At 35.2% G+C, this 25,823-nt stretch overlaps 1 protein-coding gene and 1 long non-coding RNA gene across 2 annotated transcripts in view; one reads left to right on the top strand and one right to left on the bottom strand.

Moving 5' to 3' along the window:
- Positions 1-1,307: 1,307 nt before the first annotated feature.
- LOC126874837 (beta-1,4-glucuronyltransferase 1) overlaps positions 1,308-25,823 on the top strand; it is a 59,690-nt gene continuing 35,174 nt past the window's right edge. Inside the window, exon 1 of the mRNA XM_050637328.1 lies at positions 1,308-1,870. The gene's annotated coding sequence lies outside the window, so the exon portion shown is untranslated. The remainder of the gene's footprint in view (positions 1,871-25,823) is intronic.
- Positions 13,225-18,187, bottom strand: LOC126874872 (uncharacterized). Its single transcript, XR_007693071.1, has 2 exons — positions 13,982-18,187; positions 13,225-13,574 (listed from the first exon to the last, which is right to left on the bottom strand). It is a non-coding gene; the product is annotated as an uncharacterized LOC126874872 (long non-coding RNA).

Here is a 25,823-nt window from a genome sequence, read left to right on the forward strand (position 1 = left end):
ACAAATCTCATAATATATAATGGTCCGTCTATATTGTATGTACCTGCGATTTCTGCAAGCTATTTTCGAACTTCGGAACGAATAAATACTTGTAGGTTTAAAAAATCTTTGTTAGAATAGTATTATGTACATACTTCAATATTAGAATGAATCGATATTCCTTCAAGTACCAATTGAGTCGTGAGAGCGCAGACGGAATAAAGATAGACGTGATATGTATTTTATGGTAGGTGATTACACACAGTTAATTTGCTATTAATGTCAAGTTGAAAATTGCATTAAAAAATAATTTAGATAAGTGAATGAGATTTTATACTGATAGTGGATAAGATAAAAATCTGCTGTGCGGGAGAGGTCGGTATTACGATGATGACCTTACCGATCAAAATCAATATGGCGTCCAACTTGTGTAAACTTATGATATTCATAACTATTAAAATAACTCTGTGTTTTAAAACTAGTATTCTTTGACTCCACTCGTCAAAATTTATCATATGTAATAAAAAAGGTCACAAATTCCGAGTTCCCCAAAATGGAGTTCAGTCCTAATTTTATTCAACGCTAAATATACATAATCCACTTAACTTTATCAGCAAACATCTGTAACCAAATCTCTAAAGAAATTTCCAATTACAGTGAAACTCCGTTTATATAAACTTCATTTGTTCGAATGAAATTTTACACGTATTAAGTTGATTGAATGATTGATTGAGCCCAATTGAATTATCTCTTACAGGTTGAATCGACATATCTGAAAAATCATAGTGAGGAAAATAAGCGAATTATATGTATCTCGAAAAATTCATATAAACAAAGTTTCACCGTGCACAACAAATCGTATAAAAGGTAAATGGCTGTTCTTTCGGAAAAGTTTATGCTCCAAAATAGATTTCCTTTAAACAAAAACAATGTTTTTTTTTTTGCTAAAAAATCGATCATCAAACAACATTCCAGTTTAGAGAAATAGATTTAAAGAAATAGGTTTAGAGAAATATAATAAATTCCAAATAAAAAATGATGTGCAAAACCATATATATAAGGAAAAAGTGATTTACGACGAAACAAGAGGAAATTTGGTTTCAGTTTGGAAAACTGAAAAGTTATCTCAATATTTGGATCCCCGAGGATCCTTCTCTTAAACACTTCTTTTATCTCCAAAGAATTTATTTTCAAAATATCAACCAAATCGGAAGACTGTAATTTCGTCAAGAAACTGGAGGAAGATGAGGAGTTTGTCGACTATCAGTGAAATTCACGGAAGTACGCCAGACGTCGCCACAGCTGCCTGGGGGTTGGCCATGGTGTTGATGGGCCCAGCAAGGCAGTCGGATGCTGTTGCTCGAGCAGTGCGGTCGCTGTGAGGGGTGTAACGCTTTTGAATCGCATGTTTCTCTCGTCTCCCTTTCTCTTTTGATCCGATGTCACGCTTTTAGACTCGGATTTTTCGGAGTCCTCGCATCGTTAAGGTCTTGGTTGCGTCTTCACACGCGTCGTATCTGTTCGTCTCTATATGCTGGCGTATTTCTCCCTTACGGAGCAGCCCGAACATACGCACTCTGCAACGTCGTGGGGTATATTCTCGAATTGCATAGACCTCGTGATCGTCGTGCGTGGAATAAACGTGAATCCACGCGAGTTTCGGCTAGCGGGCACTGATCGTCCGCCGGTGAAAGAGACGTGGAACGCGAGCACCGTGCATCATCAGTATGCACGTTGTTCCCCGCTTTTTGTGACTGGACGTGATTGGGATAATTCTTGGTGGCACTCCACTGTGCTAGGCTCCGCTGCGTCGACGACAGGGTCGAAAAATCGTGCGCGACATTTTTACCAAGCACTCGGCCACGGAGATGTCACGCTGAAGAGACCTACGGTGAGTTCCTTCGCTTCACTTTGGATCTGAATTCAGATGGAATTTTAGCGGTGCAACTGGTTTGACCACTTTTTTCGGAGCAAGGCACCCAGTGTTTTGATGAGGATCGGTCGTGGCGCTGTTTCTACCGGGTAAATTAGGATGGGTCAGAATGTATCTAATACTTGTTGGTGTAGGGGTTGGCCCCATATTTAATAGATCAGCAAATATGAATCAAAACTATAATCGTTATAGCAAAAATTTAAGATGTATGGTTAGACTGTGGATTTTTATGCATTTATGGGCATAATATCTCCTTAAGTCATATTGTATTTTTGTACTTGTGTTTATAAAATTTGAAATTTGTATGAACATCTGTAGTTTACATAATTATGGTATAAGAATTCATATTTGAATTTATATCATTTTGGTTATGAATAATTATTATACAATATAAAAGATGAAAATTTTGCTGGTTACCGATAATCATTATGAACTGCGAAAATAGTTTTTGATTGCCGTTAACTACTTTTGATGTCAGAAACTTTCTTTTCATTACTTTCGATTATTGACAATTTTTATGAAAATCATTGATAATTATCTGATAATAATAATAATTAATTGTTACATTCTGGTATTAATAGTAAAATGTAGGTTCCGTATGTCAAATAGGAATTTATTATAATGAATATTATGACGAGTAATTAACACTTTTTGTAAAAATTTGTATTTACGATTAGGAAATTTACATTCGCAATTCTGTTAATAAAAATCCGGATTCTTAACATTATAGATTTTCTGTTGTTTTAATCAAATAAATATTAATTTCTTATGCTTTAAATATTCTAATATCTGGCGTTGTAGATTTTTTTATAGCCTCAAATACGTCAATAAAAGGGGTTCGAAATATTTTTACCTTTTTAAAAAAATAGGATTTGAGAAGTTGTTACATTTTTCGAATGAGAGAAGCGAATACTCGGTCGTTAAACTCATACTTCACTCGTATGTATGTTCGATTTTCAAGGTATAACGGTCACCACGCGATTCATCGGAAGATTTGACACGCGTAAAATCGGTTCTAATAACGGTTTGAAAATTCCAGCTAATTTCGTTCAAAAATATCTACAAAATTTTAATTTAATAAGTTGGCATTATTAATTATCTAGAAAATTTACTATATATATCACATTTTATAATACGCATAATAACTTTAATGTTATAAACATTATAATAATCTGATGTAATATAAACTAAGTTTAAAAAAAGAGAGAAAAAAGGGTAAACTTAACAAATTTACATATCAGCTCATAAATCGATATAATATTATCTTTATTGAATTTACTATTTCTAAAGAAGGAGGGAAAAAATATATTTCGCAGATGAGATAACCTTGATAAATTCATACGTATATCGAGCTCGTAAATCGATAAGTATCGATAGCGTGGGATCAACTTTAATTTAACACGCGAGAATTGTGAGATTGAGGTTAAATTTCAATTTTCCTTAGTAACGTAATTTTTCTGACGAAGATATGTACGTATGATAAAAAAATGGTAGAAGTGGCGAAGTAAAATCATAAGGCGACAGGATATCCCTCTTCTCGTCTCCTTATTCGGTTCTCTTGCCAGGGATTATTCGTCCGAAATTTAATTGCGTGTCTCCACTTTTTGGCCGCAGTCCAAACGGCAAAAACGAAAACTGCCGGTGAATCGGGACTCGCAATGCGGTGCAGGAGAAACGATATGACGGAAAATATACTATGAAATTCCGTGCAATCGTGCCAGGCAGTAAATAGAAGTGGAAATGAAAAGTTTTTGATGGATTCCGTTTAACCCTATACGCAATCACCATACTGACAAAATATATGGGGTATTCTAGTAACATGGTACAATCGGTAAGGGGACGGTTCTACATGTATTTGCTTGGTTTTCGGGAAGAAAAATTGTCAAGCATACTTCAAGTCTATCGATGCTAGAATAATACTAGATATAAACAATAAAGAGCTAGTGTGTTTTAAAAATGGCTAAAATAAAAATATGAAATTTATATCTACAATTTAAAAACATAGGGAATTTAATATCCTGCTTATTGGCGTTCTACAATTAAAATGAATTGAAACCGGTTTGTTTTATGTACATGTTGTTTAAACATACACACTTACTAAGGTTAAGGTTTTATAGCGAGGTTATCGTCGATGACGCTATTTCGAGTCTCTAATAAATATTTAGACTATCATTCTTTTTTTATCGTTGCGCAAAGTTAAATAAGAATAGCATCTTATGCATGCGAAATTCGCGGACGTAATACCGTACGTGACAAGAATTGGGAATATACTTGCACATGGTATATATAAGGGACTAAGTTAAATATCACATTTATGACATTAAGTAATTGAAAGGTTTATTAAAAAATTCTCTTTCTAGTGATTTGTATCTATTTCAAATTCAAAATCCTTTTATATATATGGTAGTAGTAACAAAGTTTTTTATTATATGCCAAATATGCAAAATTAGTAGAATAAATTCACTTTAATTATTTATTATTAGCAAAAAATAATGCGAAGCACAATTTTTTTTAGATTACAATGATGTAGTGAAATAAAGCTCTATAGGGTAAAATCTAATATCAAGTTGCATTATAAGATTATGTCATTTTATGTAATTTTACAATATGCGGATTTATAGTTTTATAATTTATATGATTGTATAATAATTTTATAATTTTAGTAACTATCACTCTGTACTAGCCCCCTTTTCACCAAGTGAAAGGAAAATAACTAAGAATAATACGAAATGGAATCGTCTCTGTATTATTACAACAACTCAATTTTAATATTAATATTAATGATATTGTAATAGTAATATTGAAGTTTACAAAATTCAAATAAGTTCGATAATATTTTTTTATCGCCAATTAAAAATTGTTTCATACGCAAACGGGCTGGTAACTTGCTAACTATATTGATTTAAAGCATTACTACCGCAATCCATGAAACTGAAAGTAGAACTTGCTAATTTTAAACATGTAACTCTGTAATTTCAACTGCAAATAATTCTGAAATTCGAGTCTACAAAACAACTTGCGCGATATTGACTTTAGTGATTTTTAAAAAACCACAAGATGTTATCTAGGGAGAAATACCTATATGTGGTATACCTAAATAGAATAGTTATCTCTTATTTAATAACTAAACGTCACTGTACCACTTAGGACCTTCTTATACAATCAAACTGTTAACAGCGAGCAGTTATTGTACACTTAAACATTATTATTGATGAGATAAAAATTATTAATGAAATTGTACAAGACACGAGTTACAACTATCTTACCACTATCTTCTATAATAGTAACAAATTCAATAGTAACAAAATTTTACAAATAAATCGTACAAATTATAAATCAACTGATTATCTGATTTAACGTAGAATTATAAAATTACTGATGTTGCTTTACAAAATATTAAATTACTCATATTAATAGTTGATAAATTCTTGTGCAAGAGGATCCTGACGATAAATTACCGACGAAAAATCACTATATTTTTTCGTTGCATCGAGAACGGTGTGTAACGCAGGTTAGGTTACGTCATGTTTTTGCAGTGTCCCTTTATCCTCCGGTTTATTCGCGTTGCTTAATTTTTCTGGTAGGCGGGGAAGTTTAATAACCGGAATTATAGCAACTTTTACTCGAAATACGCTGAGAATGTTCGTGATTTAAGGAAGGTAATTGTCCTCGACAGGCAACGCGCATAAGTCGACCCCGTGAGAAGCATTAGTGAATGAACTGTGTAGAAAAATACTCAAATGCGAAGCTTGCGTGCCGTCTGGCTCGCTTTGTTGAATAAGTTCGGGGGGAAATGGGAGTATTATAATCGATAGAGAGCGCACTCGTCCGTTGATTCATCCACGCACTGTATGCATTATTTCTGACGACGATTATAATTCCACTTTTTCCATGCATCGTCAAATAAAAATACGCTTTTTTACCGATGTACTTCTTCCTCGATACTTACAGTTCAATTAATTTGTTTTTCGTCGACTGCAAATAGAACTTATTTAATTTGTTTATTGTAGATAACATTCTAGTGAATTGTGTTTATTTAACATTCAAAGACCATGTAATTTTATTTTCTCATATTTTAATCCATCAAGGGCCATTGTTGTATTGGCGTATTTTCATTTGCAATTTGTTTTTTAATCATTTTTCACCAAGCATCGAGTTCTATTTCCTAATATGAGATGCTATGAGAAGAGATCCAACGATACGCTTGGTATTTTTCTTTGTCAAAAATAGCATGGATAAATATTGATTATTGACACGTAAGGTAAAACCTTAGAGGGTAAATAAATTACAGAGAAAGGAATTCACTTTACAAAAAATGATCATTTATTGATCATCGTGTGGAGTTTACATTTATAATGGAACGGCAATATTTGTAATTTAATTTAGCTGACACAGCTATTGACACAGAAAGTTAAACAAATCGGGAAGCAAGTTTCAGGGTCAAGAAAGAGAAGTTTCAGAAAAACATCTTTCAACAATGATTCCTTGGGATTTACATCTACAATGGAAAGGAAATAAGATTTAAGTGATTATTGTAAGAAGTAACCGGAAGTCATCCGTAACTCGCACAGCGAGAGGACTACGAATAATAAATAATAAGCAGTGGAATGGAAATGTTTAGAACGAGAATTATTTTTAACCGGTTCGTTGAAGTTCTGTTAGCCGCGTTTTGTCCATTGACTCTCCTTGGTTTTTTCCCTAGCCAGCTAAAATGACTCACAATCAATATGGCATACGCAATACTAAATGCCGCTCAGTTATTGATATTCGCGGCGTTGGACATTATCCGTGTCTTTCTCTCTTATAGAAGCGAACTGACCCTATCGAGTGGATTACCGAGTTGCCGCATATATTTCTGCGTTTCTGGCTTATCTTCATTTATTTCCTCAAAGCACGCAAAATTCCTAGCAGGAGAATCGCAGTTTCCTGATACAGTAACCAGAAATGCAACCGGGATAAGATTATCGTCGGCTCCTTTTACCAAACAAACACCGGCGAGCTACACAATACAATGAAACGAAATAATTTTGCTCTAACAGACGCTTTTCTGACGCTGAAAAATTGATTTACGTAATTCAGGGGAATAAGGTTACGCTGTACGTATATTCTATTCGTTAGAGGTTAGATCGATACTTGAACTTCCGGTATCTGTAGTTCTTCAAATTTCTAGGGTTTTTAACAATTTTAATTGCATCGCTTTGAAAGTTTTAATTTGGAATACTTTAATTTTTAATCTTTGGATCTGACATTCTTTGATCGAAAATTTTTAGATTTGCAATTCTGTAATTCAAATTTTGTCGATTAAACGTTTTTTCATTTGGGATCTATCGATCTTAAATAGTAAAATTTACAAGGTTTTAATTCTAGATATTTCAATTTGTAAGCTCTTAATCTAAAATCTTTTAACTTGGAATTTTTAAATTCAAAACTATCGAGTTTCTCAAATTTCAGGTGGCAATTTTTCTAATTTAAAATTCCGAACTTGGTCATTTCTCTAATTTTATGTTTTTAGCTTTACAGTATTTGTAACGTTAAACCATTTAAGTTTCTAATTTTCTAATTTCCAAATTTTACGTCCTAATGTAAGTGTTGACCATACTTGCATAAAATTTCATTTTATCAGAGTTTAAATTTTCCTTTGTCAAACATTTCCTGGTAAAAATATTACCCGGGAATTTAGTGAAATACTTTACCTTCTTTGGGGAGTCGGATTACTCACCAAGTCCAGGTTGCCAGCAACTGTTCGTTGGCCAGCGCCAAAAGCAAATAAAGTATATGCAAGAACCCGTAAATATACGGCTGTGTACGCAGTGCATGTTTTACGTAAAATGGCGTCCTCATAGGGAGATTGTTTTTCAGTCAAAAAGAGTTAAAATATTGAAGCACAGTGGTTAACCGGGGCTACGACACGTGTGTGCCATACGGTGTTTGTAATTTGATACCATCGTTGTCCGTGATACGTGAAATTGGGGTTAGCGTCGACCAATTGCCGTAAAAGTAGATCGTTTCCAGTCTACTTTTCATAGCTCCCCTAAAACCAGAGAACCTGACCGATTTTATTGGAAAGTGTCAGAAAAATAATCTTTAATCTTGATCTTTATATAGAGATTCCGGTTTCCTAACTGAGATGTATGGGAAGATAAAATTGAAGAAAGTCTGAAAATAAATTACTTCGAAGTTGAATCTTATATTTAGTACAGACTGAATGTAAACTTAACTTATTGGAAGTAATTTTAGCTTTTAAAAGTAGAGTAGACTATTATAGTGTGTCCAGTTATTCATTGGTTTTATCGGAACAGGTGATTGGAAAGGTAAAAAGATGGAAAAATATTGTTTTAAAATATGAACGTCGACACGAATTGGATATAAAATTAACTTTTATTGCAGACTGTTTTAGTTCCTAGTACTTACTTACTATGCTTAATATAGTATGGTATAGTGTACTATACTGTATTTAATATGCATGCGCCGGTGATTATGAAAGTGACCTAAGTCGAGAATCTAAAAATAATGAGTTTATCAGTTATTTTGCGTTGCATCTATTTTCATTACAGTAACCTGAAATCATTTTCGCTATGTAGTGGAAATTGAAGCGTTTAATTGAGTTGGTTGTTGCCTCGCTAAATAGAATTCAGTTCATGCATCAAACGCGAAACTTTAAATATCTCGAAATGAAAAATATATGACGTAGGTCACTTTCATAATCATATATACATAATCATATATACTATAAAAATGAATTTTTAATTTTGTAAGGAAATGTTTAACGTATAATTGAAATTAGATAAATTGGGTTATACATAAGTGTTCGATAAATGACAGTGTCGAAAATTAGATCTTAATCAGGAGTAATATCTTCTTCGTTAAACCTAACCTAACTTTGAATATATAAGATGAATCTAATTCAAATTTAGATTTAGTTTGAATCAAATTTAATCAAACTAAATTTAAATCAAAACCAAAGTAAATTTAGACTTAATTTACTTTGAATTTAAGCTTAATCTAAATTAAGTTTAGATCTAATTCGAATCGAATCTAAATCCAGTGTAAACTGAACTATTTACTCTTAATTGAAGTCAAATGTAACTGTATAACCTATATGAGATATTTGTCTAGTCTTGCTACAGTAATTATGGATAAAAAAATTGCTAATTTGATATCGCACGTCTTTCACCGTAGAAGATTTGATCTAAAGACGCTTCTTTCATGTATATAAGGATAGATACTCAGCCTAGCGAATTATTAGTCCATTATTAAACTTAGTTTTACAAATTTTTGAATTTTACATATTTTTACATATTTTGAGTTTTACATATTTTTACGTTTCTTTTTATAATATTCGACCATTTGAATTAAAAAATACCAGCTTTGAATTTGAAAAAATTTAAGTTTGATCGTAGTTTATTTCAATTTTAATTTGGACATAATTTTTTTTTTCGAAGAAATTACCTTCTCGAGTAGCATTAGAGCAATATTATAGCGAAGGAGGAATTTAACCTAACCTAGCCGAAGATCCACCGAAACTTAACCCAAATTTGATCCAAACTTAACCTAGCCTGAAACTCTAATACTCTAATGTCAAACCCAACCTAACTTACGACCACGACACTGATTTAATACTTGTACTATTTTCACTTATTTATTTACTATATTTATTTACATCTTATTTATATACATCAGATATTCAGAATAAGCATAATTTAAGTAATATCTAATGCCAAATTCAAATTGGAATTGGCCTATAATAATTATTATTTTCACCGCGAATAGATTCTTGTTCGAAATAATTTTTGAAACAAAATTAACGCTCGTTTGCGAATATTTTTTAAATTCGAAACTGATATCTCTTAAAAATCGATATGTCAGCTGTTACTAAAAGATATGAAATTCAATGCTTCAAAATTTTTAACTCTTCGAAATGGAAGTAAACTTTATCGAAAAATTTTATCTCAGCGTAAAAATAAGAAAAATGTAAAGACTGGGTAAAGATGAAAATTGAATTTAAGAGCTTTTTGAATAAAATAAATCCCCAAAGGAAATACGCTGTGACGTGCAACTGCGACCAAGTTGATCAATATTCAAAGAAACGAGCAGGAAGGAAGGGAATTTTGATAAAATCAACCGCATGGTCTCTGTGGTTCTCACATCATTAATTACCATGTTGTTATATTTCGTTTCCTAATACGACCACCTTGGGGCGCGTTAACTATCAAGTAGCCATGGGTCATGAATACATCAGAACACTTAGGAAAGAAATCAAGTGGAGCATCTTCGCTAATCAGTACTTAAAGAAACAACGAAGTAGCAGAGGAAGCTTGATAGGATCCTTAGGGAATCCTTCAAAGTTCCTTCGTCTGTGAATCCCTATACTCGTGGCCACGAGCAAATTATCGAATCTTCAACTAATTCAGCACTCGAGGATGAAGTAAACTGACGAGAGAGGTTTCATACAAAAGTAAAATAAATTAAAAAAGTTTTGTATTCAGGAAGATAATGCAGGATCTTGGAGTCTAGAGAACGTAATTGAGAATGAAAAAGTGAGCTTTTTGGAAATGGAAATTTCAAATGAAAAAGCTCTATTCGACTTATTTTTACGCATGGAATAACCGTTTATCGTATTGTCTCTATTCAATTCGGAATTACTTAAGCGCACACATATCCGACTAACTTTCAAACTCGATTTTTTCGAAAACGAAGCTTCGAACGAAAAATCATTATTCCACATTTGCTGCTTATTTTTGTACGTAGAATAACCCCCCATCAAATTATCCTATCCAATTCAAAGTTAACCAAACGCGTACATACCCGACAAGTTTTCCAACTCGATTTTCGCGGAAACGAGACGTCAAACGAAAAAACATTATTCTAGATTTCTGACGTATTTTTATGCGTAGAATACCATCCTGCCCCATTATAACCCTACAAAATATGTAGATACGCCTATGAATAAATATCTAGAAGATTATTCACTACCCTTATAAAACGTTCTCGATTACCGCACACAACGTATTTCATCGTCTGATTCATCCAGCACGACAGATACGCGATACTTCTTTTTTCTCACGGCTAACGAGTTACCTACATAAGTACAAAGAACTCTGCGCGTCTCTTGGAGCGTGCTGGCAGATTATTAAATATTTACCGGAGCCGAGTATATACGCTATCCGTTGGCTGGTAGCGGGCAGGCATGCATATTCCATCCGGAATGACGCAGAGGTCGACTAACATCCTCGAAACGACCTTGACGTCCAACACGTCGGAAGGGGAAACTAGAAACGGGGACTAAGGTGAAAGCTCGGCCTTCTGTCTTACGTCGACGCAAAGTTGAGCGGACGATAATGATGATGACGCTCAGGGACGCCGTTTTTATCTGTTCGACACTGGTTTACCGCACCGATTCCCTATTCCAGAGCATCGTTAAATCCTTAAAAGATTATGCTACTTTAACAGTAGATTTACCAAATATGTTCAATGTCAGTTAGTCGCTGAATACCCATTAAATGTTCCTAGATAATTCAGTGTTACTCACAAGTACATATACAGGATGGTACAAGCGGAAAGGGGGTGATTCTACGCGAAAAAAGAAGTCGAAAATATAGAATAAAAATTTTTCGTTCGAGACTTCGTTTTCGAGAAAATCGACTTTGAATTTTCGTTCGGTACGCGTGCGGTACGTTATAACGGATCTCACTGTAGATCGTTGTCTCGATGGAAAAATTAAAAAAAAAAAATTAAAAAAAGTAAACTAGGAATTTTTCTTTTTTACAACACATTTTGTTTACGAGAACTGGAACTGCAAAATTGTCAAATGAGGTAGTACTCGTGTGTATATATTTTTAGATTGGGTTCAAACTGAATGTAATAATGGCAATCGAGTTTCCTTATAACGCTAATGAAATTTCAAAATATTTCATCTAACATGTACAATTATACGCATAAAAGTTTTCTGTAGCAAATTGTACGAATACGTTCGCCAGCCACTGTACGTCCGTCAGGGACGTGCAGGAGTTTCAAAGGTTTTATAGGGACCTTAATGGCTCCAAATGGTACTATATATTTTGTTACACACTACTGGCCGCGTCTTTTTATTCTCTATAAAAAAAGGCATCAAGGTACTTGGGTTGAAAATTGAATAGTTTTAAAAATACTTTTCCAATTTTATGAAATTGATGTGTCACAAGTTCATATGTTTCCCAAACTAATTTTCTAAACAATCTTCCACCTTCATGGAGAATGAAAATTAGTTCTAAGAAGAACTTCTTCATAGAGAAATTATTGGCTCCAAAAAAATGTCTAGTTTCGTAACAAAAAAAAAAAAGAAAAAATGAATTAAATATCTTTCTAGAACAATTCAATTAGCTATCTTTTTTTATTTTCCTTTGGCCCAGTAACAGCTTCCTTTCCTAGGAAGCGTATCAACAAGCTTCCCAAGTATGTACATAAGTGCGTGATTACTTTCACGACTCTTCTTCGCCTTTCCCTATCTTTTTCCTCTGCTACTCTCTTTCTCTCTCTGATATTCTCGTTTCTTGGATATAACGAGATAATGCCATCTGTGTGATCCTGATTCGAAGATAACACGTGTGTATACATTCGCACGATAGGCTGGCCTGATGTAACGATTATGTAACACTTTCATCCGACCTACTGACACCCACAGGCCCGGCCAGTTTTACTTTCGACTACTGGAAAAGAATGCACGGCCGCCTTAAAGACGAAGAAAGTGGCCAGACCTCTTAGACTTTCCCCATTTTCACGGTTCCCTGGGATTCCACAGCACACTTTCCCGCTACACTCGGCTAACAGCCTGCAATAGTAAGAATCTCTCGCAGAGAAACTACAACGCACCTTCTTGGGCCTTTCTTGCTACTTGGTGATCCGATATTGAAATACCTTTTGACGATTTTGTAGGACTGGAATTCTTTTTAGACTGTAAACTTTCACAATAGTTACTAGATCACATATTTGCGGTTCTGAACTCGGCTAACAGGCCGATAGGGTAAGAATCCTTCGCAGAGAAACTGCAGCGCACCTTCTTGGGACTTTCTTGCTACTTGGTGACTCGATATAGGGATATTTTTCGGAAATTTCGTGAGGTTTATGATATTTTTTAGATTTGATATCTTCACGGTGGTTATTTGGTGACTATTTGTGGTTCTGAATCAGCGGATACAGCGAAGGATAAAAGAACATTTTAAGGTTAGGTGGCCTTATCTTAAAACTTAATTACGCCTCGTAATTATGTTGCGTCTAGGTCCTCTAAAAAGATATAAATGATATTCTGAGGATAAGTAGTATAAAAGACACAAAAATTTGAGAAAACAGAATTATATTTGACAGAAACAATTAAATTAGGTAGGTAATATATCTTAACTTAAGTGTTAACAATATTCTAAACTTATCTTAACTGTTATCTTAAGTGTTATCAATATTCTAAAAGATGTCCACTACAACAAGGTACTATTAATGCAGTATAATAGCTATTATACATAAACATGAATTTTAAACTTGCTTTATCAGTCAATGTATTTGCATACTATTATACAGGATGTTTGCAATTTTTCGGACGTTTTAAAGCTGAGAATTTTCTCCTTCATATGTCAAAGTCAGAATACGCGTTTTCCTTGAGATATGATTTTAAGTTTTTCACACTTATATACATCTACAAAGATAAAAGGATTTATTGATTAAAAAAAGATAATTTCGAAAACTGTTGTGACAAAATCGGACATGTCGTATGGTACGTTAATTTTACATCGTTAATTTAAATGTAATTGTTTTTATAATATATTGTTCGAATTCCTTTAATATTTTATATAAAAAAAATACAGTGGTTGGGAAATGGTTAATTTGCAAGATATTTCTAATTTCAATTACAATGTAAATTTGACCTATTCGAGTTATATGAATCGCTCTGTATAATTCCATTAAAAAAATTAGTAAATTCCTCGATATTGAAATTGATACGAACAACAGTCATAAATATAAGCGACGATTTTATACAAAATTTTGTATGAAAATTTCTCTTCGCGAAGCATCGTCGATGCTTCGACAAATAATAGAGTTTACCTGTGAATAGTTGAAATCTTCGTTCACAAATACACACTACGACTAAAAGCTCGTAGAAGATGCAAGAAGTATAATACGTGTCCTATTGTTTGCAGAAGGTAGTAGTGCGCAGCTCGACTTTCCAATCCAATTATTAAACGCAATGTTTGAGTTTCCAATTAGAATCCGTATTTGACTTTCCAATTGAAAGATATATCAGAGCAAACGATTTCGCAACATTAAAAGTCTATTTCTATTTTTTCCCTTCTCGTTTCAGTGCCTTTGAACATTTATTGTATAGATACTTCAATGGCTATTTCCACGAGTTTCCATAACGCGAATCCCTCTTATATTCTTTGCAGCATATCTTCGACAAATATAAAACATTATATCAATGCTTGAATTTTAGAGAAGTATAGATTTCACGAAGATATTAATTCAATTCTTATGGTATTTTCACAAAGAAATTAGAAGATATTTCAATTAAAAATTTGAATCATATATTCGTCCAACATTGAAGAAGGTTATGTAGATTTTTCTTTTCTTTTCTTTTGTGAAGAAATAATAAATATGGAATACTTATAATATGTGTAATACGATTGTATTTTTGCTCTGCATGAACATTAAAAGATTCAACATTGAAGAAGGTTATGTAGATTTTTCTTCTTTTTTTTGTGAAGAAATAATAAATATGGAATACTTATAATATTTGTAATAATCTTGCTCTGCATGAACATTAAAAAATTCAACATTGAAGAAGGTTATGTAGATTTTTCTTTTCTTTTTTTTTTTTTTTTTTTTTTTTTTTGTAGAAATAATAAATATGGAATACTTATAATATATGTAATACGATGGTATTCTTGCTCTGCATGAACATTAAAATATTCAAAATCACACGTGGAAGTGAAAATTCTCAGTTTGAAAATATACACAATGCTATTCCATTGGGTCGGCAACTAAGTGATTGCGGATTTTGTCATTACCATCTTTATTCATTATTACCATTAGGTGGTAATGACAAAATGGTAATAATGAATAAAGGTGGTAATGACAAAATCCGCAATCACTTAGTTGCCAACCGATATACATCTAGAAAGAGAAAGATATATCTTTGATAAAGATATTTCTCGAGCAAAGAAAATATTTGAAAGAATCGGTGGAAAACGTTCTCTCGTCTGAAAAACAGTCATACATTGAAAGATTAATGTCCTATGAAGCAATCAAATCCAATTAATGGCCCCACCGATTTAATGAGTCGAATCTATTTGCAGTGGGTAACTAAGTAACGAGTATAGTCATCCACAAAGGAATCTCTAGGATTGCAATAGATATTTTAACGTCCTGTTTATCGCACGAAGGAACGTCTGTATTAATTATTCCGTATAATGAGGCAGAAATTGCTGGTACAGTTCCAAATAGAAAAAAAAAGAAAGAAAAAAGAAAAAGAAGAAGAAGAGGGGGAAAAAGAATTTTAACGATTAGCACGGAGGAAGCACAGGAGAAGGTAGGAGATAATTAATGATACGGAAACTGACGTGATACGATCAACAAGATTTTTAACTCTACTTATCGACAACGTAAATCAACTTAAACAACCTTCAATTTCCTGCACGTATCCTCTTTTTTCTTCGATCTAAGATAGTACAAATGGTTGAACTGTGTACATAATTCTAAAACACTTGGATCTATTGGAAAAGTACAGGTATCGCGCTACCGCACATGTTATTTATGAATAATAATTTTACGAAACGTAATAGCAATTTTCTACGATCCTCCGTTTTCAGAAACGATAAATAGTATTTCGATAAATAGCAACAGATAAGTGAATGATAAATGTAACAAATAATGTACAATGGTAATAAGCAAATAAATAATAATAATAAAGAAACGTAATAAAAAGATAGAAATAAATAAATTAAGTAATAATTAATAAATTAACAAACGATAAATATAATTCCTACAAATATAGTTAACACGAACAAGAAGTAGTAAATAAATAAATAAATAATAATAAATAATAATAATAAATAAAAAAAATTAGTAGAAGTCGCTTGTCTGATTGGAAATATTTTTTAATTGAATGATATAATACGAATACATCGTTGTATCGAATTGCAAAGTACATACGCACATATGTAGTAAGAATGGTAGGAACGAGTTTGTACAGTGTCTGCACGTTGTGTATATCGCTCTGGATATTATCTCGAATATAATTATCTCGAAACGATCAGAGGCTGCAGCCACGTTCTCCTCGCCTAGCAACGTACGGTTAACAAATGTGAAATATAAACGTCGGGCACGCAGCTCGGAAACTTGCAGAAAGCTATACGAACCAGAGCTGTACGCGCATGTAGTTGTTAGCAATTTCATACAGGTTATGTTAGATTGAAAAATTCCCAATGATACAAAGAGAAAAGTATTTGCTTGAAAAAGTTGCACAATTCCTATGATTTCTAATATTACTGTTGTTATTTCTATACTCAGAGGTAGGATCACAATTATTATTGATTATTTTATTGAATGGATAAATCTATCACACCATTGCAAGCCAAAAGAACCTTTATTGCACGCGCTTACTAAAACTAGGGATAAAAATAAGAAAGCATCTTGAGCCTATCGATTAAATCTATCGATTGTAACTAGGACCATCTTCTAGTTACTATTTCTTATAACTAACGCATCTGCATATGGATGGCGAGCACGAACTCACCTTGTCATTTTCAACAATTACCATATATTAATTGACTTTGGATAATTTGGCAAACATTTGGTCAGTAATTAACATGCGAAAATTTTTAATGAAATATTCTAACATTTGTACAGTGATACTGAATTCTAACGTTCGAATATAGTGGAACACGATTAATATATTCCAACATTAAAATTCAGAACGGCTGTACAAATTTTGCAAGAAATTTATCTTTATCTCTGTCTTATTAAAAATTCTCGCTTACCGACGAAAAGTTTCTCAAATAATATTGGGTTGCCAATTAAGTGATTGCTAATATTGTGGTTAGGTGGTATTGACAAAATCAATATACAAGTGAGATATCAGCAGTTGAAAATGCGTCAAAAATTTCACGTTGAAATAATTTTTCTGCTGTTTTGAAATTCTTTTCCAATTCGAAAGGAGAGAATCAAAGACAATCAGAATCAAAGCAGTATATATATCTATATCGAGCTACACACTCTTGAAAAATTATCAGAAAATTTTCCAGAATCTAACAGATACCTTCGTATCTTTTCGTAAAAAATTTTTTTCTTATATGGGAACTTTTTGATAAGAACAAGTTTTTACGAAAAGATAAGAAGGTGTTTGTTCATTTGATTTGAGTTTGTTAATTTCTGAAAAATTTTCTGATAATTTTTCAAGAGCGTGTGGCTGAAAAATTGTTAAGGGCAAAATATCTTCGAAAAACTAGCGTAAACTGAGATATTTTCAAAAATTCACTCTAAGAGTGGAGATATTTACGAAGACATTTACACGATGTAATAAAATAAGGTAATACACACATCGAAAATGTGAATTTTTTCCAGCGTTATAATTTCTCTTTTCTATCAAAATCACGCGTTTTTTTTCATGCTTGAACAAACGTGCGATATTAAGTAAATTGACGCAATCGTTCGCCTTTGGTTGTTTAGTTAAATAACATGTGTCTCGTTTCCGTGGAAATCGAAGCGGAAAATTTGCAGAGAGCAAACGTTTATCGGTTAATGTAAATTGATGGATCGTGATGATCACGCTAGTGACGTGTTATACCTGTTTGTTAAACAATTTCAGACGTCAATTGGACCGAATCCGGCTTACTTGTGTCAACGATTCGGTTTCATCATAGTTCACGTGACACGCGAAGTTTCTAACGTGTAAGTGACACACACGTTATTAATCATTGCGTAATTAGCGTGACTTCATTTAACGAGAGAAAACAAGAAAGGCAGAGAGTAGAAAATGTGTGACTCGATCTCCTTCAACATAATGTAGTCGATCGACTAGCTTTTTTGACGAAAAAAAAAAAAAAAAAAAAAAATTCCTCGTCTACTTTCGTGTGTCCTTCGAAATTAGAAACTTCCATTATACGCGAAATAAATGATAATTAAACGAGATATTGAGAAAGCCACGTTAAAATGAATCATAAAGTTAACCGTATCGAATTGCAGACCTTTTGCTAAAATTATTCGATTCTATAGCTGTTCTAAAAAATTTATCGAACAGGCAATTAACACTTTACCGACCGTTAGCGGTTCAACAGCATACGCACGTCCGACCGGTAGCTCAGGCGCAGATTCTCCCTAGCGCTGGCTCTGTTTCCGTTTAGACTCTCCAATACCATTCTTTTCGTTCATCGCGAACGGTAAGTTTTTCAAATTGGTATAAAACTGTGGGAGCTTACAGAGCAACGCGACTGACGCAACTGACCAGGGTACTAAATAACAAATCACTGCTCGCTTAATGAGAGAGATTGTCGACGAGAAACAGCCGATTAATAGGCTATCGGTCGGTAAGCGTCGGCGACAAAAAACCAAATAATAGATTATCAGTCGGTAAGCGTCGACGATAAAAATCGGTCAGTCGGTTATCGGCCGGTAAAGTGTTAGAATAATTCTTACAGGGCAAAAAAGCTATATGGGTCGGCAACTAAATGACTGCGGCTTTTTTTATTAGGTGGTAATGACAAAATCCGCAATCACTTAGTTGCCAGCCCAATAGTAGAAAACCACTGCGAAGCGGATGCTGATATTTCTGATCGAATTTACTCGATTCCTCGGCTCTTACGACAAATTCGTCGAGCAGACTAAAAATGGATAATTAATGTTTGCCAGGGGTAAACAGAAGCTAGATTAACGAAACGAGGACGCGGGATCTTTTCAGAAATAACAAGTTTATTCACGTCGCGTGTTTGCGAGACCTCGAACGAGGAAAAAATAATTAATCAAGGAAAACCCAGAAACGTCATCCTGAGAAGGATAAGAAAACGAGTCACGTCAGATCGCTATATCTTTCGCCAATTTTATCCATTCCACCGATTGCGGATTTTGTCATTAGGTGGCAGGCAATCGCTTAGTTGCCTGAGATAGCAACTCTCCGTCGCCACTTCGATGGAAACAGCAAAGCAACGAATCGTCAGATGGTCGAATTTCTTGCTAGCTTTAGTTAAGAAAATTAGTTCGCTCGATCGTTACAATTATTACTAAATTGTTCCATCAAAAAGCAGGAAGCTGCACTCGGTAAATGCGCACAGCTGAAGCAAGATACGCGATAGAATACGAAGAATACAGAGAAACGTAGATCAACTAAATAGGAAATTTGGTGTCGAGTTCGTATTGGCCTATTCAAAGCAGGCGAAAATGTAGGAGCGAGCGAGCAAAGACAGCGAGGGCAGAGAGAAGAGCAAAGAGGGCCAGGAAGACGGGCGAAGCGCAAGGATGAAGACGTAAACTGTGGAGAAACGAAAAAGTAGATGCCCCGAAGAGAAAATTTGTTATCGATCGTTTCTCGATCGGTCTGTTAATTCACTAAGATTAAATTGGTAGATGGCGTTCGGAAGTCACTTGCCATGACACTTTCTTCGAAAGTAAGAAAGAGGGGAACAGATCGGACGGACGAAGAACGAGCAGACAGACATTAATGACTCGCGTTGTAATACGTGGAACGAGGCAAAAGGAATAGGCGCGAGTGTATAGTTTCAGAACCGGTTAAACTCCCGCGACAACCTTGAGCAGAAGTCTCGTACAGGCCAAGCCGAGGCAGACCACGTTTTCACCGCGGTGGGGAAGCCTTACAAATTCTAATGGGCAAGTTCACGGTTCCTCAGTCCGTTACCACCAGCGATAGTCCACATGGGACGAGTTTACGATCGCCTATACGTTTTTTCAACTACACCCTCCAGCGATCCACCATTTCTCATCAACTTTTCCCATCGCGAACTACCTCCACTGTTAGATAGGACAATCGTTGCTCTACGTATTCAACGAAGTAAATCAACGAAGAGACGAATCTTGTTTGAAGTCAAAGTGAAAATATGAAAAAAGGGTATAGTTTCCAACACGATGTAACGAGTTTCGTCTATAGGTGCGAATACAAATTTGTAAATATGGCATTTTTCGATGGAGATGCGATTCGCTTGTTGCATTGGTTGCATTGGCAAAATATTTTGTCAATAGCACCTAATGGCAAAATCCGCGATCACTTAATTGCCAACTTTACAGGTTAGGTGTAGGGAACCATAGATCGCGCGGCAAAGTCTAGAGAAACGTCGAAAAAGAAAGGGCCCAGACGCTTGGACCTGTGAGGCGAACGAAGATCGACGTACGAAGCTGTGGGAAATTTGCCATGCGGCAAACACAGAAAACACCACAGTCCAGTAACAAGAAACGATGGTAATGGTAATTTGGATCGACGAATAAAGAAGTATAGCTCCATGCGGCATTTACCGGCGGAAGCTAGGGACAATTGCAGGATGGAAGGAGGCGTAGAGGGTGTGGCGATCGGACATCGATAAAGCGTCCTCGATAACGTCAAGCAGAGCGAGAGGCGGCCCTTGAAAATCGTATTATTCATTACGTCGCGTTGCTGGCTGATGAAATAACGGGTAACCAGCGCATGCCAACGTACTATAAATAATCGCGCGGACCCGTTTCCTGCTACAACGTTTAATGCGTTGCCATGGACAAAGTGATGTTTAGCCTGACGAGCAGTCGTAAGAACCGGACGCGAGAAAAATCTGTGGTACCCAGTTGCGTACCTGTTCTCTAAAAGTACCGAGACCAGAGTTGTTGCTACCCGACACAGTAGCGGGGTGCTTGGGAAGTACCTAACAGGCTGACAATATGGCGTTCTTCGAATCAGCTGGCGCTGATCCTATTTCGGAACTGTTTGTCGGTGTATTTAAAAAATTTTCATCGGCTTTGCTTTGTTTCGCTATTTCAGTCTCCCGTGGGCAGTAACTAGACTCGATTCGATATTTATAGATCGGTAGAATATTTATAGATCGGATGGATTTTCGAAAGAGAAAAGCTTCAGACTGGTTCACATAATGTGGATAATTATATTTTGTTGCAGTTAGTATTTCAAAAGTTTCTATTAATTTTAACACGTTGGTCGCCGTGTCATCCATATCTATGTGACGGCTATGGTTCCGTGGGGGGCCCACCTAACCCAAATATGGGTGACGTTCTCCTTGTTCGAGTTAATTAAATATAAGATATTATATATAGTATATACAAAAATATTAAAAATTAATATTAAAAAATATGAGAAAATATCAGAAACACGTTATACCGTACTTTTTGTTAATTTATATTCTGGATGAAATATTGCATTACGCTATGTCGCATGGTATTCGTTAAAATTGATTATTAAAGTGGTATTTTCTTCGGTCATTGGAGAACGTTTCTATTTAATCGTGGAAGGGGTACGTGAAGCTTTTTTCGTCACGACTGTCCATCCGAAGGAAACAATTTTATCGCGAGTTTTCAACGATGAAAGTAGAAAGAGAGGGTTCGAATGAAACACGTTCCTCGGAGCGTTAATTAAGCGAAAGAAAAAAGAAAAAAATACCGGCGGGAGGGAAAACGGGGGAGGATTTATTAGCAAAAAAGCAGCATGGCGGATTAATAAAGCTCGAATGTCCGCCCGTAGCCCAGCATTGAATAATTTATGGTCGGCAGAGGGGAAAAAAGAAAATGAAAACGGAAGTATAAAAAAAAATAATTAAAAAAAAATTACACTACCCGGACCCGCTGAATCTACCTGCACGTCCGTTCGTTGTACATCGTCCAGCACGTCGTTAAGGTCGAAATTGTCTGCCTTTGAACCGTAGCATGCGCCGAGACTTTAATACGAAGCGTTTTTTAATCCTCTGGTACGAATTTTCGACGTGCGTTGCATATATTTCGATGATTTTTTGATGATACGAAAAACCAGCGTAGGAAAAGTTTGTTAGTAGTTGGTAATAACTACTGAAGAATTTTTTATCATCCGAGCTTTTTGCATTTTCAGTTTGTCGATTTTTTATATTTCACATGTCGAGGATTTTCAACATTTCGATGATTTTTATATGATACGAAAGAATTGCAAAAGAAAGAACTATTTACGAGTACTATTACGAGAACTACTACGAGTAGAGGTTATGTTTAGAGGATGGTTGGTCGGTGAGGTTTAATGGACGAGATTGCTCGTTGTTGAAACCATCGAATATATTTAAAATGATAAATTAGTATACAGATAACGCTCGTACTAACCGATTCGCTAAGAAAGTGTATAAGTCGTAAAATCGGATCGCTAATGACTCCTTAATTAGATCGCTGATAATTCGTTGATAACTGGTTGATAACTGATCGACGACTGACTGTAACTAATTTCCTCTCGATCGCGCCCGTTTATTTTTACCGATCGAGGCAGAGTCAAAAAATTCAAATTCGTCTTTGTTCGACGGTTGCACGTAACGGCGACATTGTTTTGCTCAGAGTTTATTTATTCTTACATTACGTGTATCCTAACGATCTTGATACTCCGAGGCAAAACAACAACATGATTTGAATTGACCTCTAACTCATGTGCCGCCACAGGTACAGTCGGTAAGGGAAACGATCACCTTACATAACGAAAGAATCGTTATCGATAGATCGGTATTTTAAACGCTATGAAAAATTTCCTAGAAAAAAAAAAAAAAAAAAAAGAATCAAATTAATTTAATGATCGATCCAGTGGCAGGCTGGATCGCTTAGGAATCTCGATAGTTACGAAGGCGGACACCTGACAGATTCCAGCTGAGCGTGCTTCTTACGTAAGCCTCGGAAGATGTGCCAATAGGCATTAGCCTGATTTATATAATCTCGAATAATTTAATAAATTGCCGGTGAGGCTTCGATCGCGTATTAAAGGGACTCGGTCGTTGTGAAAATCGCCAGACCAAATGGAAATTGCCCACGGGATATCGGGTACTCTGGTGCACTGGTGCGTGCACCTGGTTCGGTCTCGGATTTCGTGCACCCGATACATCGAAAAACTTTCACGCACGGCCACGTTCGACCGTTTTTGTTTTTTAGCCTGAAAAAATCGGGATCGATGGCAACACAGGAGTTGAAAGAACGACTGTTTGGTCTACTGTGCCAATCGTGATTTAAATTGGCAACTATGTACATATATATAGGGAGGAAACACGAGAAGCTCGTTTTCGGTTATCTTACGACCTCTGGGATTTTTTGCTGAGCCCTGTGATTGTAGTATAAAATGGATACTAAAGGGAAGACTATTCTGCTTGATTTTATGATTTTTGTGACTTGCCATGGTTACCACAATTGGAATATATATTGGGTGCTATAAAGATCGTTCTTGTCGATTTTATGATTTTTGCGTTATTTGGTGAATACTGCGATCGAAGTATGAAATTGGTACTTACGAAAAGACTGATTTGCTTGGTTTTATGATCATTTTTTTTTTTTTATGAACACTGTAATTGATCTATAAGTATTCATCTATCAAGAAAATGCTATATTATCTAGTCTGGAGGAAACCCGGTGAACTTATAAAACTTATATATTCGTCTTCTCCGATTCTGATAATTTTTGAATATGTCGTAGAGCTGGAAATTTTGAACAAGTTTTCATTATACTTACAACCATCGATCGCGCTTAGTTTTCGAGATATTCGCAAAAAGCTGCAGGTACGTCTAGGGTTCACTTCTGTCCATAATTGTGCGCCTGTGGTATTGGTTCTGTTTATATTATATATTATGTATCTTACTATTTATATTATTACATTATTTATTGTTATATACCGTATATTATTTATCTCCTGTTTATAAACGAGAGTCGGTCGCCATCTTAAAGGCCTCGTGCGCAAGCAGCACCTATAGTTCCTTGCGAATATCTCGGAAATTAAGCGGAAATTAAGGTTTCATGTAGAGAGGAAAATTGCTCAAATTATCGATTTGTATAATATATCAAAAAATCATCGAGATCAATGAGGAAGGGGCGATTCTGCAAGTTGATCGGAAGATCAATTAACGCGAACCTCACCAGTACCCGGTCAAACGATTTCAAAATCTAATTAAAAATCCTACTTTACTTAACTTTACTTAAATAACTTTCTGTAAATTAAATTAAATAAATAGCAACGAACGTGCAATATTAGATGAAACTTTGAAACCGGTCGTCTGACCAGGCCTGGTAAAATTACAGTCGCATGACTCACATAATCGAAACAAAAGTTCTACGAGACATTCTGCAAAAGATTTAAAAGACACGTGGTCATTAAAAATACTTACGCAAAATTGTCTTATTAAAAGCAAAACGCGAGAGGCGTGCAGTCTAAATCGGGATACGTTTGATCATTAATCGCAAGCTAGCGTACGCGTCATACGTCACTCGTCTATTTTATGTTCGTCATTTTTACGACATGTATTATTGCACGCCTCGCGATTCGTTTATAAACCAGGCTAGGCGATAACGCGTATTAGTCATCGAACCGTGACGTACGACGCGAGGTGAGGATAATGAACGAGTTTGCAATCGACTGGCGCAATTAGATTCGCACGAAGATTAAGCCGTGCTTTCGTTGAATGCCATGGAAGCCTCGTTTAGAATCCCTTTTCACACAAACGTAACGAAACTCCTGCAATACCAATCATTCGCTCGTTAACACGCGAGAAGGCGAGGCGTGGTCGTGACGCGAAATTTTAATTATTACATTTGCTAGTACGATCTTGTCTAGATGGATAAGCAACGGTGATCACACTAATGCGTCTGTGGGAAAATTAAGGACGCAGAAAAGCTCACGATACGCAAAAACACACAAGACATGGAAAATAAAATAAGATGGCTTGGCAACTAAGTGGTTGCGGACTTTGTCATTAGGTGGTATTGACAAATCCGCAATCACTTAGTTGCCAACCCAATAGATAGTAACGCAATACCGTGAAGTAACATTTTCTTGGCGACTTGTAATATTAATATTTCCTCTGCAAGTAGTCGATCTGTCTATTTTTCAATCTTCAATCTGGTCTTTTTTCAAAGTAATACCGATCTTTACTTGTTTTAGCAGTTTCCAGCGTATCGTTAGTCGAAATATAATTCAGGTAATTCAGGTTCGACAGCGTGATCGGGTATCAGGATACTATGCCTGCGATTTATTTATAAAATATTTCCTATCAGCCAGTAAAGTGGATCGATGACAAATTCATAAAATAAGAAAAGATAAAGTTATCGTTCCCGTAAATTTTTACTCGCGAATCATATCGATAGCTAATTGAAAAATTGCATTGGCGAGACGCAGTTCACAGCTTGTTCCTTCCACAAAGGAAGGAACAAATATTATTCTCCGTCTATGATTTCTAATATTCTTTTCGAACAAAAATTTGATAAATTGTCCGCTTTAGAATTCACTTGGTCAAGCGACAGGACGTAATTTATAAAACATCCAAAGGGGAATTTATCATATTTATATGGATTTATATGTGCTGCAACAGGTGGAATAAATGGTGGGCTAGGTGATTCTCGGTAGAATGCACAGTGGAAAGGGAAGATTCGAAGAACGAAATTTTTCTGTGGCTTTCGCGAGCGTTCGAGATCGCTGGTAGTCGATAGCAGAGAATACGTACGTAACCGATTGCAAAATCTGATTTTCTTAACTTGTTCGAAGCCCGTGTCACAGCGAGTCCTACGCTTATCGAGCGTAATCCAATTAGCGACGCACCACGTGCGCTTTTAAAGGGAATTCGTGTCGACTACGCTCGGAAAGCAAGCTTTTTCTTTATTTTCTTGTCTCTCCGCAATTTGTCCGAGAGCATCGTGAAAGATTTGCGTTCGGTAAACGACTATGGCTGATATTGTTTCATCGGATCGAACAGCAGCTAGGGACGAA

This window comes from Bombus huntii, chromosome 16 (assembly GCF_024542735.1).
Source record: "Bombus huntii isolate Logan2020A chromosome 16, iyBomHunt1.1, whole genome shotgun sequence".
NCBI lineage: Eukaryota > Metazoa > Arthropoda > Insecta > Hymenoptera > Apidae > Bombus > Bombus huntii.